The sequence below is a fragment of the Glycine max genome, chromosome 14, assembly GCF_000004515.6.
Source record: "Glycine max cultivar Williams 82 chromosome 14, Glycine_max_v4.0, whole genome shotgun sequence".
Classification (NCBI taxonomy): domain Eukaryota; kingdom Viridiplantae; phylum Streptophyta; class Magnoliopsida; order Fabales; family Fabaceae; genus Glycine; species Glycine max.
The window spans coordinates 17,642,625-17,659,432 of record NC_038250.2 but is presented as its reverse complement, the minus strand read 5'-3'; the positions used below and the strand labels follow the sequence as shown (position 1 = coordinate 17,659,432).

Here is a 16,808-nt window from a genome sequence, read left to right as displayed (position 1 = left end):
GTCACCAATATTTATTAAGGAAAACATCAGAAAAACCTTTTTTAACAAAAGTGTAGTCTTTGGAACCAAATTTGAGTATGGGGTCGATTACATATACGGAAAGTATTAGCACCTTATGATGTCTGTCATAACGACAATTACCTTTAATTAAATGTGAAAAATTATTATAACTTTAAATTTATTTATTTTATCCCTCAAAACAAAAGAAGAATATTTTTAGATATTCAATTTTTTTATGAGAATTTTTATTATTAAAATAAAATTAATTTTATGAAAAAGAGGATTATTATTGTATTTTATTTTTCTAAATTTATATTTTTTTTAGCTCAACAATAGTGATTTCTTGCTCCTATGTATCTCCAAGTGCAATGGAGAATCAAAGTTACGTAGTTCTTTGGTAGGAAACATTTGCATGCTAATATTTTTATTGTTTTAGTTCTTTTTAGTTTTTTATATATTAAAAAAAACTTTCATGATAATCAAATTAGAAGTACATCCAAAGTGATTACCATTAAACTTTTATAGCTCTAATAACAACCAAGTCCGAAGCACATCCAAAGTAGTTATTATTAAAACTATTATTATTCTTCTTAAGAAAATATATTTTTTTAATTACTATAGTTACAAAATAATTAACTATTATAAGATAATTAACTAACAAAATGGAGCTTAACTTATTTTCTAGTCATCTTTCATCATTTATCTATTATTATTATTTGATATTTTACTCATTGTTTCATTCTAATATCCTTATTATTGGAAGACTTAAATATATTTTTTATCCCTGATATATACTCGACTTTTGTGTTTGATCTCTGAGAAATTTTTCCTTCGCATCTACTTCCTCATATTTGAAAAGTTTTGTTTTAGATCCCTGTCACCAGTTAAGTGATGACATGTCTATTAAATATTTGATAACGCGATTTGTGGCGGCTCAAAAACCACCAGTATTTGTTTCAAAATCAAATTTAAAATAAATTTCTTTCTCTCTTCTATTCCCCCTTCTTTTTCGCCTCTCTCTGTCGTCTCCTCCACTCCTTAACCAAATTTAAAACAAATATGTCTCCTTCATTCCTTCTCCATTGTCTTCCTCTACTGGTTCTACGTCTTCTCATGAACTAACTCCCTCTCAATCCCCTACCTAACCCCTTCAATTTCCCCATTTTTTAATTAATAAGATATGCAAAATCCTAATTTCTCTAACCCTAACAAAACCCAAAAATTCAAAGCAGAAGCTAGAGATCAAGCAAGTCTGGGATCGTTGGAGGGAAGAGGAGATCTGATGGCGATGAACAAGAGAAAGAGGAAGTGGATGGAGTCGAACTGCAAGTTCGCATGGCAATTGTGAATGAAGAAGAAAAAGATGCTCGAAGATCAAATCAGTGAATGAGGAAGCGTATGTTGAGATGGAAGCCGCGAAAACATCCTCAAAGCACAAACCATGGAAATTGTTGACCGGTTAAGGTTTTTGAACCCCATTCTCGAGATCACTGATGAGGTCGACAGTAGTGGGGGAATCCTTCGAGATTCTACAGATTTTGGACCCTCTCTTCATGCCTTGGAAAATCCCTCACCCTATGATGGTGTAGCTTGACATGTTCCTCCATGGAAATTAAGGTTTGTTTGCATGATAGTATTTAAATTAGGCTAGGTTTATTGTTGATGTTCCTTCGAGATCTATTTTTTTTATAAAAAAAATTGAGATCGGTTTTGGAACATGAAGGTTGAAAGGGAGAAAAAGGTAGATGAAGGGTTAGTGAATGACTTGAAAGAGGGTTCTTATTGCTTGATTTATTTATTTATTTTACTTTAATTGATTCTAGCGGTTTTTAATCACTAGAAAATTTAAATTTTATTTTGAAACAAATATTGGCGGTTTTTAAGCCACCACAAATCACGTTATGAAATATTTAACAAACATGTCATCACTTAACTGGCGTTTACACCAATGACAACAACGCTCGAGCCTAATTTTTGTTTCTTACCCTTATTCACTGCAAAAAGGGAAATCATGAGGGCAGGGGAAGAACACGACGATGACAATGATGCTTACACCAACAAAGGTGACGCTCAAGCCAACACCGATAACGAATGATATGGCCAAGAGAGATGCCTCTGATGTCGTATTGGTCAGATTAGCGCATGTGATGGAGGTTCACGGTACGACCAAAAATTGGAGAGAAGCGGGGAGAAGATGAGAGAGAAAGAAGGAAGAATAACAAAGGGAGATGCTGCCACCGAGATTCATCTCCGATGGTTGTGTGCAACAAAATATTGTGGTGCAGAGCTTTCTTTTCCTTTTTTATGTTGTTTTATTTTATTTCTTTTAGTGATAGTATTTGTTGCTTTGTTTTCTGTTTGATGTGTAAGCAGATCCGGGTACTAGATGGTTAAGCATACACCCCAAAGAAATCAAATAATAGAAGAGCAAAAATTATATACCAAATTATGGAGTCTCAATTGCTTTGATTTTCTTTGCCTCTAGCATTGACTTCTTCTCTCTGGCTGCCAACTCTCTCCTTCACTCTAGTTTCAGATTTTAAAAATTTTCCCTTTTTTTTAGCTCTTTTTCTCTTATATTTCATACCTCCGTATCTTGTCTGTTGTCATGGTATTTATAGACTCATATGTTTTAAGGTTGCTTGAGATCACTAGAACAATATGATTACTTGTAGAAGCAATTAGCACTATTATTTCTTTTATCTTTGATTAAGGGCCTCAGATGATTGCAAAAGCCATCAAACTGGTTTGCATCATTAGTTTGAACAAGAGATGAGATTTTGTAAAAAAGAGATGGGGAACATGCGAATGCAGTAGAGTGGCTAAGAGTTGATAGGGTAGCATTTTTTTTTTTATCATTTTTTGTTTTTTTACTTGCTACCTTTTCATCAATTGTGCTAAAAAAACAAAATTAAGTTATTGGGACAACTACCCAGTCTATTTACAAAGTGATAAAAGAAAGGGAAAAATAGAGAGAGAAAACAAGAAAGTTGAAGCTTTTAAAATAAAATGATAAAAAGACAGACAAAATTGGGTGTTCATAGTTGCCCCTCTTTACTTAGATTTTACTAGGTAACGAATGACATAGTGTTTCGATATTATCATAGTAAAAGATAAGTAAAGATATGAACACCAATTTTGTTCAAGAGTTAAGAGCAACAAACATAGAGACTCAAGATAAAAAAAGTAATGGGTGCGAGGACCTAAAAAATAGAAACAATTAGCGCAGGGGCTTGAAATGAAAAATACAAGGGCACAAGAATCCGAAATGTAAATTAGTAGGCATGGGGACCCAAAATGTAAAAGCAGTGGGCTCAAGGACTCGAAATGTAAAATTAGTGGATGCATGGACCCAAAATGTAATATGAAATGGACGTAGGGACCCAAAATGAAAAGGTTGTAGGCATGGGGACCCAAAATATAAAAGCAGTGAACATGAGGAATTGAAATGTAAAATCAGTTGTGGTGACCCAAAATGTAAAATCAATGGGCGCGGGGATCCAAAATGCAAAATCAATGGGCGCGGGGACCCAAAATGTAAAAGGCGATGGGCGCAGGGACCCGAAATGTAAAAATAATGGGCGCGAGGACCCAAAATGTAAAATGCAGTGGGTGTAGGGACCCAAAATATAAAAGGTAATGGGCACGTGGACTTGATATGTAAAAGCAATGGGTTTGAGGACCCAAAATGTAAAATGCAACGGGCATCGGGACATAAAATGTAAAAGGTAATGGGCACGAGGACCCAAAATGTAAAAATAGCGGGTTCGGGGACCCAAAAATGTAAAATGCAGTGGGCACGGGGACCCGCAATGTAAAAGCTAGTGGATTCGGGAACCCAAAATGTAAAATGCAACGGGTGTGGAGACCTAAAATGTAAAACGTAGTGGGTGTAGGGACCCAAAACAAGCTCTTAGAAAATGGAGGTATATGTTGATGATGACATGTATGCATGTTATGCAATGTGAAATGCTATTTACTGATGTGCATTTTATTTTATCCATTTTTCCAACCTTTAATCCCTTTAGGCTTTAAGTGCCTCAACATTCATAGAGGAATCCCTATTTTTTAGAACAATTGGGAAACTTCTTCCAACATTTGAACTATTAATTGGCCACTACCCATGTAGGAATTGGTCAAAGATTCACCATACTTTCCATATTTTTTAGTGTGTTCATTATAATTGTAATGCTTTTTTAAGTTTTATTGCATGTTTCATTCTTAACGTATCACATAATGTAATACTACGGTGAAACAATGAATAATAAGATAGGATGAAAGTATTTTATTTCTTTGGGGATGAAATTGCAAGTACAAAAGCAAATTTTCGCTAGAGCAAAATGATAGATCCAACAAAAAACTGATCAAAAGAAGTGGCAGATAGAACAAAATAACAATGTTAATTTCCATGTGTACAACTTTAAGAATCTCATCCATTAGCTTTTAAGGGCATCAAATGTTTTGTTAAACCCAATACTTTCAAGTTTTTTTTGTGCCTTAACCTTCAAGGTGTAACCCACTTTTAAGTACTTTGAAGCACGCATCATTCCTCATCTCTGGACGACAACTTTCCTCGACCCCAAGTCTTTTGCTCTATCTTTTGTCGAGGTCCCCTTTTTGGGTTTTTAGCCTAGCGAGCTTTTTCTTTTTCTTTTATTCATTTCTCTATCTTTCAAGTATAATACTTCTTGACTGCATTATAGTTTATAGGAAGGGACAGGTCTTTGCCATCCATATTGGTAAGAATTAATGTTCCCCCTAAAAAAGCCTTCCTCATCACATAAGGTCCTTCATAATTTGGGTTGGCAAGATCTTCTTGAGTACTAGTTCTCCTTCTTGGAATTCTCAAGGATGAACATTCTTGTCATTAGCTCTTTTCATCCTTTTTTGATATAGTTGACCATGGCATAAGGCAATCAATCTTTTTTCTTCAATGAGGTTCACATGGTCATAACAAACTTGGACCCATTTAGCCTCCTCAAGTCCAGTTTCCATTAACACTCTCAACAAAGGGATTTCTACTTCAATTGGGAGCACAACTTCCATTCCATACATTAAAGAATAAGGAGTTGACCTTATTGAGGTGCGGATAGAGGTAAATAACCATGCAATGCAAAAGGGAGCATGTCATGCCAATCCTTCTTTGTTACCACCATCTTTTGGACAATCTTGTTGATATTCTTATTTGCTACTTCCACTGCTCCATTCATCTTTGGGCGATACGAAGAGGAATTATGGTGTTGAATCTTGTAGTTATCACAACCCTTTCATCATTTTGTTATTCAAATTGGTCTCATTGCCAGTAATAATGTGGCTTGGCAAACCATATTGACAATTAAATTGTTTTTGATGAATTTGACCACTACATTCCTTGTTACATTGGCATATGATGCTGCTTCAACCCATTTAGTGAAATAATCAATGACAACTAGGATAAAATGATGCTAATTCGATGCCTTAGGCTCAATTGGACCAATCATATTTATTCCCCACATCGAGAATGATCGTAGTGCAGCCAAGACATTCAAAGATGTTGATGGTGCATGGATATTATCAGCATATGTCTAACATTTATGGCATTTCCTCACATGGTTGCAATAATCAACTTTCATTTTCGACCAGTAGTAGTCGGCCTTAAGATTCTTTCTTGACATCATAGGTTCGTTTGCATGTGTTCCAAATGAGCCTTCATGGACTTCTTCCATTATTTTTTGGCCTCGATCACATCAACACATCTGAGCAGTACCATGTCCTGATTCCTTTTATAAAGCACATCATCGTTGAAGAAGAATCTCATTGTCAATCTCCTTAAGGTCTTTTTATCATTTTCTAAAGTGTTGGGAGGATATTCTTTATCTTTCATATAATGCTTGATATCATAAAACCATGGCTTCCCGTCTAATTCTTCTTTTATTGCTTAGCAGTAAACTGGCTGAACCCAATTCTGAATATTTATTAGTGGTACTTCTTCTTCTTGACTTATCATGAATATTGAAGATAAAGAAGCTAGAACATCAGCCAACTGGTTATTCTCACAAGGGATGTGATGGAAAGTAATTTCATCGAACTGTTCCAGCATTACCTTAATGTAAGAGTGGTATGAGATTAATTTTGCATCTCAAACCTCCCATTCACCTTTGAGTTGATGAATAACTGAGGTTAAGTCTCCAAACACCTCCAAAATCCTAGCTTTGAATTCAATAGTAGCTCTAACCCCCATCACACAAGCTTTATATTCTGCCACATTATTGGTATAATCAAAACCCAGCCTACCACGAACGATGTGAATTGATTCATCAGAGAAATTAACATTGCCCTAATTTCTTACCCCAGTTCATTGGAATTCCATCAAATAACATAATCCATTTTTCTCCATCCCCAGGTTCTCCGTATTCAAATAATGCCATTATGTCTTCTTCTGGGAACTCAAATTGCATCTATTCGTAGTCTTCTATAGGATGATGAGCCAAGTATTCTGCTAGGTTGCTACCTTTTACAACTTTTTGGGTGACGTAAACAATACCATACTCTAATAGTAACATTTGGCAGCAATCAATTTGACCGGTGAAAGTAGGCTTCTCGAATATATACTTGATTGAATCCATTTTGGAGACCAAGTGGTGTGAGACAACATATATTGCTTGAGCCTACGAGCAAACCAAGTAGCAGTTAAATGGGATATGAACCTAACAATGTATTTCAACCTTCCCAAGAACCCATGAACTTTCTTTTCTATACTAGGGGTTGGCATCTCCAAGATTGCTTGCACTTTATCAGGATCAACCTCTATGTCTTTCTCACTGACTTTGAGACCCAACAGTTTGCTTGACTTTACGCCGAAGGTGCACTTAGCAGAATTCAATTGAAGCTTGTATTTTCTTAAATGATCAAACAACTTTCGCAGGTCAACAACATGTGTCTACCTTTGTTCTAGACTTAGTGATAATATAATCCACATACACTTCAATCTCCTTATGCATAATGTCATGCAATAAAGTTACCATTGCCCTCTAATATGTTTCCCTAACATTTTCCAATCCGAAATACACTACTCTATAGCAAAAAGTTCCCCACAACGTGACGAATTTGGTCTTTTCCATGCCTTCAGGCACTATCTTAATTTAATTGTATATGGAGAACCCATCCATGAAGGAAAATAAGGAATGATGGGTTGTGTTATCTACCAACATATCTATGTGAGGCAATGGGAAATCATCCATGAGGCTAACTTTATTCAGATCACAATAATCAACACACATTCTGACCTTTTCATCTTTCTTTGGAACATGTACTATATTTTCCACTTCGAGGAATCCTACATCAAGTTGCTTCTTAACCTCCTCCTTGACCTTTAAGGACACCTCTGGCTTCATTCGTCTCAACTTTTGCTTGACTGGTGGGCACTCTGGCTTCAAAGGAAGTCTTTGTTCAACTATGCTAGGATCTAGCCTAGGCATATCTTGATATGACCATGCAAAGATGTCAATATAGCTAGACAAGAGTTTGAGCAATTGGTCCTTTATATCCTCTTTTATGACAATGCCAACTTTGACTTCCTTTTTATAATTTTCATTCCCTAGATTGATCATCTCAATTTCCTCCTCATGGGGTTAAATGATTTGGTCATCTTTCTCCACCAACCTCTTCAACTCGAGCGGAGTTTCTAAATCATCATCACCCTCGTCAGCTTGATACATAGGATGATCAAAATTGTAGCAGGCGATACTAACACTATTATTCTTAAAATGATCATTTTCAGATTTGCAATTTAGCGTTAACACGAAATAAAAGAAAATAAATAAAAGGTAAGACTTAGGGGAGAAGGGACTAGAAATAGAAAGAATAAACTAAAATATGCATAATTCATTTCATTCATGTGATAAGCTAAAAGTAACTTGTGAGCCCATTTTGAACAAAAGTCATACTAAAGATATGAACATAATATTAAATTTTGCATTACAATTACTTTGAAAGGGAATTAAAAACTACAAGAAATTCTTGAATCTTCATGTTGTTGAGCTCTTCATGAGGACCACATGGGTACACTAAGTTGGCATTATCATCAACATCTTGATCTTCTTTTGCCATAGCCACTTGATCTGCATACACCAGTCCACTACTTTAGAAGCTTTGGTAGAGATCGCAAATGGAAATTCTTTTAGTCTCGCAATACATGGATACAAGTATGGATTAGTGTGATATAAATAGAATATATATTAGTTTATAAATTATAAATTTTATACTATCGAGTTATAAAAAAAATATGAATTTATTAATATAAAAAATTAAACATTATTCATATAAACATTAAATACATTAAATTTAAATATTAAGAGATTTTAAAAAATGAATTTCGATTTACGTTTTCTTTTTAAAGAAAATAGAAGCATCCTCCACCCAAAAAAAAAACTTGGACCAAACATTATTTAATAATATTAATATATTGACTACAAAATAGATAACTATTATATTAGTAATAATTATTTTATAAAATGTTTTTTTTAACCTTTTAAATATATAACTTAGATTCTTAAGTATTTATTATTTATTTATTATATTATTCATGATACAATATTTGTTTAACAGTTCAATCCATTAATTATGATTATTTTTTAACTTTTAATATAACCTTCTAAATTGACTATATGATCATATTTTCAATTTAATTTTATGTATACTCACATACATTAATTTTAAGAATTTAAAATAAAGCCTACACCAAATATTTGAACCATGCAAGCATAATCTTTAAATTGCATTAAAACATGAAGCTACAATTTTTTTTTAAAAAATATCATGATAAGATCCTATGGGTCATGAATGACCCATGAGCATGCAAGCATATCCTTCCTCCTATTTGAGGAAGTAAATATACATGCTTTTGATTTACATAGAGAAGATTATCCATAGGTATGCCATAGATGACCTATATACATTTTTTGGGTTTAGACCACAAGTATCTCTTACAAAACAATCTTATATAGATAAATATTTGGAAAAAAAAAAGAGTCTCGAACCATCTAAAAAAGCAATACTCAACAGTGACAATTTAACCAAAGATTGCGACCCAGGTCGCTTGGTAAGCGCTATTGCAAAGGTTAATATGCATATAAATTTAACCAAAGATTGCAAAGTTTAATGTACATATAAGATTAAATACATAGATGAACCATGAAGCATGATAAAGTTTAATATTCATAAGAGAGCAATTGTTCAGACAACAAAATTAACAAAACATCTGGGCCAAAATTCACAAAATACAAAATGAAGTTTAATCGGTATTGTTATCCTGCCAGTCCTTCTGTCTTCTAATCATAATTTCCCAAATTTTTTCATGACGCCGATAATAGAATGACACTTCATCTCCATGATCGAAGTCGCTCTCGATGAGAAAGTCATACCATGGTTGAAGAACACTCCTATCACCAATGCCAGCGTCGAGGGTAATGACCTTCCATTGTAAAAGAGGCCCAAATTTCCTTAAAATTGTCATATGATTACCAGATTCATTGATATGTCTTGCTACAAAGGTTGGAATTTCTTGCAGATTTAAAAAAACAAATTAATCATGGAATTAAAATTGTAATAAGAATGTAAATTTATGTAATGGTCACTTACCAGGGGTTGAGGGACACCGAGTATGCATTGAGTTATTTCAATAGTCCAGATGTGTTGCCTCGATGTAAGGTGTGGTCAGGCACATGTCTATTGATCTAGTGCAGGAATGAAGTGTAGATCGAAGATGCAGTTATGATCGCAGGCAAAGAAGTTGATCGCAGTAGACTCGTAGGTCATATATTGTATGGTAATAGTGAGGGAAAAAATATGTAAATGAAAGCATAGTAAAATATAACTTTATCATTGTGGAAGGCTGCCTTAAATTGCATGATCAAGGGTGGGCTCATAATTGGGTATGTCATCTACAGTAAGCCAGGCATTAAAAATTTAGACGATGAAGTGTTGTGGTTGAAGGTAAGAGAAAAAAGATTGATAGGAAGAAATCAACTTTTATAGAGAGGGCACAAGATGTGGCTTACTATACTTTAGGTAGTGGACGATGTGCTGCTCATTTTGTTGATGCTCTAAAGGTGAAGGTATGGCGAAAGGAAAGTGAAATGAAGTTTGCAGGGAAACGTAGGGTATAGTGTGGTGCATGATGCTTTAGTAGTAGGGTGCATATACTTAATTGATGCATGTTCCCAATGGTGTAAGTGGCGGAAGATGGCTTGTTGGGAATGCTGCAACCTGAATTGTTGCCTCTGAAGCGCCAAAATTAGTGGGTATATCAGTGGTTGTGAAGATGAATAGGTGCGCAAGCAAGTGGGAGGTTTTTTGTGAATGGTTAATATTATGATGTTTTGTATGATTGCACTTTAGTGATAGAGGTTGATGATTATCACGTGTATATGATAAGTGATGTAGGAATGTAATAAAAGCATGGAATCTTCTCAGCTGCAAATGACTCAATTTTCTGCCATGAGCTATTTGGGTTAATGGATTAGTTTGATAAAAAAAAGATTCATAAGTAGTAAGGGTATAATTAGTGATTTGACAGCAAAAGGAATAAGAAACCCAATATAGAATATTATAATTGTAATATGATGATTGTTTTGTTAAAAATTAAGTGTAAAGGATAATAGCATAATATAATTTTTTCGGTGGAATTTCCATGTAAAGAATGTAATTGGAAATTGAATTTATTGATGATTATTTTGTTAATAATCACATGATATTTGAAGTTATTTTAGAAAAGTACATATATATATATATATATATATATATATATATATATATATATATATATATATATATATATATATATATATATATATATATATATATATATATATATATATTACTGTGGGTGTCAATGTTATTTATAATGACTGGTTTGGCATAGTATAAGATCACAATTGACACTTGTTTTATTCGAATTTTAATATTTGTGGGTATGCAAAGTTATTCGTTTGCATTTGTAAGCTACTAGCATGCAATTTTTTATTTTGTTGGACATGGCAACAAATTATTAAGTATAGATGTCAAATGTAGATTAAATTTAATTATACTAGGAGAGTGATGAAGTATAAACACCAATTGTGTTTTGTGTACGTGCTGGAGTGTGCCTGTGTAGGAAAGGTGAATAGAGGGTAAGAGCATTGTATAAAATAATTGCCGGGAAGGAATGTAACAAAAAGATTAAAAAACAAAATTTGAGTTTTTGCTATACATGGATGGAGAGCAGTTTCCATACAGCCGGAAAATTATGTTCGATGATTCAATGGTTTAAAATTGAGTATTTTGGGGAAATTTAGAGCAAGTTATTTGCTATCTTTTGTTTACCTTCTGAAAATGACCAAAATATGTCTGAATAAAGTTATACCATTATGACAAATGTGTTGGTAAAAAAATATTACGACAATAGCATATAATGCAAGGATTTCGTCCGATGGAGTAGGTGTAACATATTTTGGTATACCTGTGGGATTGCTATGTGAATAGATAGCTAAGATAAATGGGGTAATGGAGATTATACATTTCCTATGGTAAACAAAATAATTACTATATAAGAACCAATGAATGAAATAGAGAGAAATTTTATCGCGACAGGGCTACTAAATATATAGTTATTCTCGGGTTCAGGTAGTGTTTTTAGATAAAATAGGGTAAATCTGTGCTTTTGATGCAAATCAGGGCAATTGAATACTAGCAGTTTTCGGTATTTATGAAGTTGGTCATATTTGATTAAGCAGACAATATTCAAAAAAAGCATATAGTAGTAGATTAAGATGCGATTGACTGCTAAACATTCATAAGCTGTGGATATTTTTGTAAAGCAGTTAATAGTGTGATAATCAGAATATCATTGGTCAAATCTTAACCTCCAAAATCAACTGAAATAGATGCAATTTATAAGGCCAAGAGAGTATTATAAATTTCAATTGGAAGATTTTAATATAGCAAATGACATTATGTACCTCACAATAGAAAATTTAACTGTGGCTCATATGATCTTCTATTTAGCTGCATATTAGAATACATATTTGAATACATATGAGTAAGTTATCAGTTTAGTAAAACGGCAAATAAATGATAATAATTGGGCTTTTGCAGAAGTTAAATTTACCTTCTTACATTTTTTAAGACCTCTTTGAAAACTACATTGGTAGTAGAAGTCATATTTTTCTGGTATTTATCATGAATCAAAATTTTTAATCCTTTTGTTGAGTTGACCCTTTATAATGCAACATATAATTGACCATGACTAAAAATAGGTTTTGGCAAATAAAGTCCAACCATAGATAGTGATTGTCCCTGCGACTTGTTAATTGTCATTGCATAAGAGAGCGTAATTGGAAATTGTCTTCTCAAAAGCTTAAAAGGCCATGGTGATTGTGAAGGGGACATTGACATTCTTGGAATATAAACACTGTGGCCAGGATTTTTGCCAGAAATAATTTCAGCTGCAATAACATGTTTTTCTAGCCTTGTAACTACTAATCTAGTACCATTACAGAGCCCTTGAGTTTGGTCTAGGTTTCTTAAGAGCATTATAGGACTTCCAATTTTAAGTTTTATAGAATGATTTGGCAAACCAGATGTGGTCAATGAATTAAGGAATTCAATAGTAATTGATTGGAAATAGCAACCTTCGATGGTTTCTGATTTGTCAAAAGAATCAGAGCTTAGGTATTCCATGTGCTCACCTATGATATTTTTTTCAGTTAGTAAGAGTAGAAATACTAAATAGAGAGTAAATTTGTAAAATTACAATTTGAGCAGTCATACTTTAAACTGAAGTAATGCCAATTACATAAGTGATGGGATGATTACTTGGAATCAACGATAGTATATAATCATTGACCTGTTCGACTATTTCATTGGTTGAAGCTAATATTGCCCTGAATTTGAAGAATTGAGGATTATTATGGTGCTGATATAAGTTTGGGAATGTTGAGTTGACTATAGCATGGATTGGATCATCATATTCAATTATGAGCAGGTGCCTAAGAATTTCAACTGTAGCATAACCATCATTTTCGTGACCAATAATTCCATCTCCAATGTCTAGAATCCATTTAGCAAATTAGGCAGTTTCTTGTTCATCAACTGCTTGTACATTGCTTTGTAAATGCATGTTTCTTGTTAGCCTTAATATTTCACAGGAATGCCATAGATACGATGAATTGATTGTTGCATTTATAATGTATGAGCGACTTCCTCTTGGAATGACTGGTAGTATTTATCGGAAATCTCCACCGAATACGATAACTTTACCTCCAAAGATTTGATTAGAGCTTGATTTATTTGTAATAATGTCTCTTAAGATTTGATCAAATGCTTCAAAGCAAAATTTGTGAGCCATTGGTGCTTCATCCCAAATAATTAGACTTGTCTGATTTAGCAATTCTACTAATTGATTCCCTTGATGTATGTTGCATGTTGAGTCTTCAAAAATTGGTACAAGAATCTTAAATTTGGAATGTGTAGTCCTGCCTCCTAGAAGCAATAGAGAAGCTATGCCGCTAGAAGCAACCATAATAACAATTTGATTCTTTGCTCTCAATGAACTAGCCAATGTTCTCTATATGAATGTTTTTCCTGTACCTCCAAACCCGTATAGGAAAAACATGCCACCCTCGTTGTTGTTGACAGCTTGCATAATTCGGTTGTAAATTGATCTTTGTTCATCTACAATTATGGATAAGTTACCGTTATATACAAATGAACAATAATTTAATTCTTGATTGAAAGAAGCAGATGGCGATTATACTCTATGTATTTTAGTGAGAAGTTTATTGCCAGGGATAGAATTTATAATATATGAATAGGTAAATTACTTGTCATGGACGCAAAAAGATGGTCAAATTCTGATATGATTTCATCATTGTTGTAATCAAGCTCTGGTAATATCAAGTTGTTGGCTAGACATGATGTCAAATTGATATTCTCAAGATATGGCATTGCAGGATAGTCTTTTAGTGATCTTTGGTTTGTGTGGAATAGTTGTTCAATTTCAAACAATGTCAAATTCCTAAGAGCATGATCATCAATGTGTAATTCTTAGAAATAAAAAGGAAGTTGTTAAACAATGATTATAAATGATGGTATTCAACATAAAAAATAGTTAAAAGTAACCTGTGTTCATTGTTGATTTTCTATATTGATATGAATGTCATCAGCTAACCAATGCCAACATTGGTTCCAAACTTCTTCAGGTTTACTGATGGCACTTGTTAATAGCATTAACACAAATAATTTACTTAAATAATTAGCGGTGCCCTAGTCCTTTAGCCTCTTTGATTGCTTCAACATATTCTCTATCATCTTGTAAAAAACCCATGGCAAAACAAACTTCTCTATATGTAGCATATTGAATATTTGCAATAGTTCTAATATTCTCAAATGAAGTAGGTCCTTTGCAGGTACTAAGCATCATTCTTAAATAAAACAATTCTCCTGTGGTTGTTGGGACCCATATTAGTCTTCCAATGGTATATCCTTTTTTTTCTGAGCTGCCATGATCTATTTTTTTGATTATATACAAATCTTGAGACAAATTGTGAATAAGTAAGAGTTCTGCCTTCGTGAAAACATTTATTGGTGTTCATCCAAGCTAGAAATTTTGAATCTAAAATGCTTCTCTTCGATAGGACATCATCTATATCATCATGATCTTCGTAAAGAACAATGTGTTGGCCTGGAAGAAGGAAATGCAATCTCTCAACGACAAGTTTTCTCCCATGTATTGGAAAAGCAAAGATTCTCCAAGCAACTTCACAGGGAGAAATGTATTTGGCATAAAGATTGATTAATAAAAGTAATAATCAACAAATGAATTATGCAGGTTAAGATAATATTACTTGCAGTCTACATATTATTTAAGCTCGTCATTTTGAATGCTAGGATTCTGAACTGCATCGTTGCCATCATAAACCATAACAGTAGTCACTTTGTCATACCCTTTGTTTATGTATTTAAATAAATATTTGATTGAAGTGCTTTGGTTACACCATTCAATATTTACATGTGCTTGATATTTTCTGAGTAATTTTGGATTGTAAGGTACTATGTATCCATTATCAATGATAACACCATTTTTTGAAATTGTACGACCATCATTTCTTCTGCGATAGACTAGATGACTATTTGAATCCAAAAGAGTCTGAGGCTGAAATATTTTAGGATAAAAACGACTGCACTTGCCTTCTTTCGTACATGGAGACTGAGATTGTAGAATTCCACATGGGCCATGTACCATATGATTTTGCACCAATGTATACAGTTCTGGGTCATCTTCATGGGAAGGTATTTCTGCTGATATTATTTGGTCAATGTCATCTGAAGATGGATATTTATTGTCTTGGTGTAAAAATAACAATAAATGGACGTGAGCAAGTCCTCGCTTTTGAAATTCTATTGTATGCATATCTGGCATTGGTAAATGATAGTATTAATAGCCAAACAATAACATATAAATATTTAAACTTTGTATTGCATGATAAGCAAAACTAGAAAGTAGTTAACTATTGTGTAAGTTTAACAACAAAAATAATAGCAACCTTAGACAAACAGTAACATATAAAAATTTAACGTTTATATTATAGCATAAGCAAAAGTGGGGAAATAATAAACTGATGTCTAACTTTAACAACAAAAATAATAGTAAACTTACATGCAACAAATTTTCCAACCAGGTGATCCTTTGTTAAGTCTGAAAGCATTTGTTCGTACTTCAATCTGAAAATTCGTGAGACTTTGTCTGGCCTGTCTATTGCTTTCAGATTCAAAGGTGAAAGTAATCTACGAATTTCAGGCTAATTTGGATTACATGTTAGAGTAATAAAAAGATTTGGGAAACCAACATGACTGCATATTGTCATACCATCAAAATAAAGTTGATCCATGTAGCGTGGGCTCCCAAAAAAGGTTGAAGGTAAAATGACTCTTTTCCCTTTAGTTAAGCCTTTGCTTGTTCCAACATCCAATGAACTTTGTAAGCTGCAATACTTATCAACTCTAAGTTTCTTTTGATTATTTCTGATGTAGCTAAGTCTTTCCGATTCAATCATGGTATATCCTTCAACAATGAATTGATGAAATAGTTTCCTCGAAATCAATAAAGTGTGTGCTTCATTTGGCCTGGACTGAAGTCTATAAGCGAACCACTCTCTCATTGTTAGACGCTTTCTCTTCATTTTTTTGCTGGCTAATGTAGAATGTTAGTTGCTTTATACGACTAACTTTTGTATAGAAATCATTTTCCAAAGCATGTATAGTTCCCCAATTTATGGTCATTTTGGAGTAAATTTAGTAAATAAATCTTGTTTTATGGTGAAATATGTGCATTTTCATGTGAAAAAGAGGCTAATTTTTGAATTGCAAAATGTAGCAGTTGGGCTAAGCTCAGCAGCTGGGCTAAGCTCGAGACTGGCGCTAAGTCCAATTTCACTTACGTGCGCTGAGCGCGAGGGTGGCGCTAAGCGCAACATCGTGATTTTAGAGCCTATTTAAAGCAAGTCTTGTGCAGAATTAGGGTACCACCTTTATGACACTTTTATGACAACTTCTACAGACGGCCAGGGCACAAAATTCCAGAGTAGCCACAGGCCTATTTGGGGGAAAGGAGCCCTAGAAGTAGAAAAGAGGAGCAGCTTGTGCATTGAAGCCTAGGTTTTGTCATTTGAGAGAGATTATTGAGTAGAGAATGAGTGTGAGATGCTGAGAAAAGGAGGAGGAATCCCCTTTCTTATGTAAGGAAATATCATGCTCTACTTTTAATCTCATTTATTATTAGGGTTTCTTTGTAA

At 33.6% G+C, this 16,808-nt stretch overlaps 1 pseudogene; it reads left to right on the top strand.

Annotated features, from left to right (window-relative positions):
• Positions 1–1,180: 1,180 nt before the first annotated feature.
• On the top strand, positions 1,181–1,631 carry LOC112999338 (bZIP transcription factor 53-like; annotated as a pseudogene).
• The last annotated feature ends 15,177 nt before the right edge of the window (positions 1,632–16,808 follow it).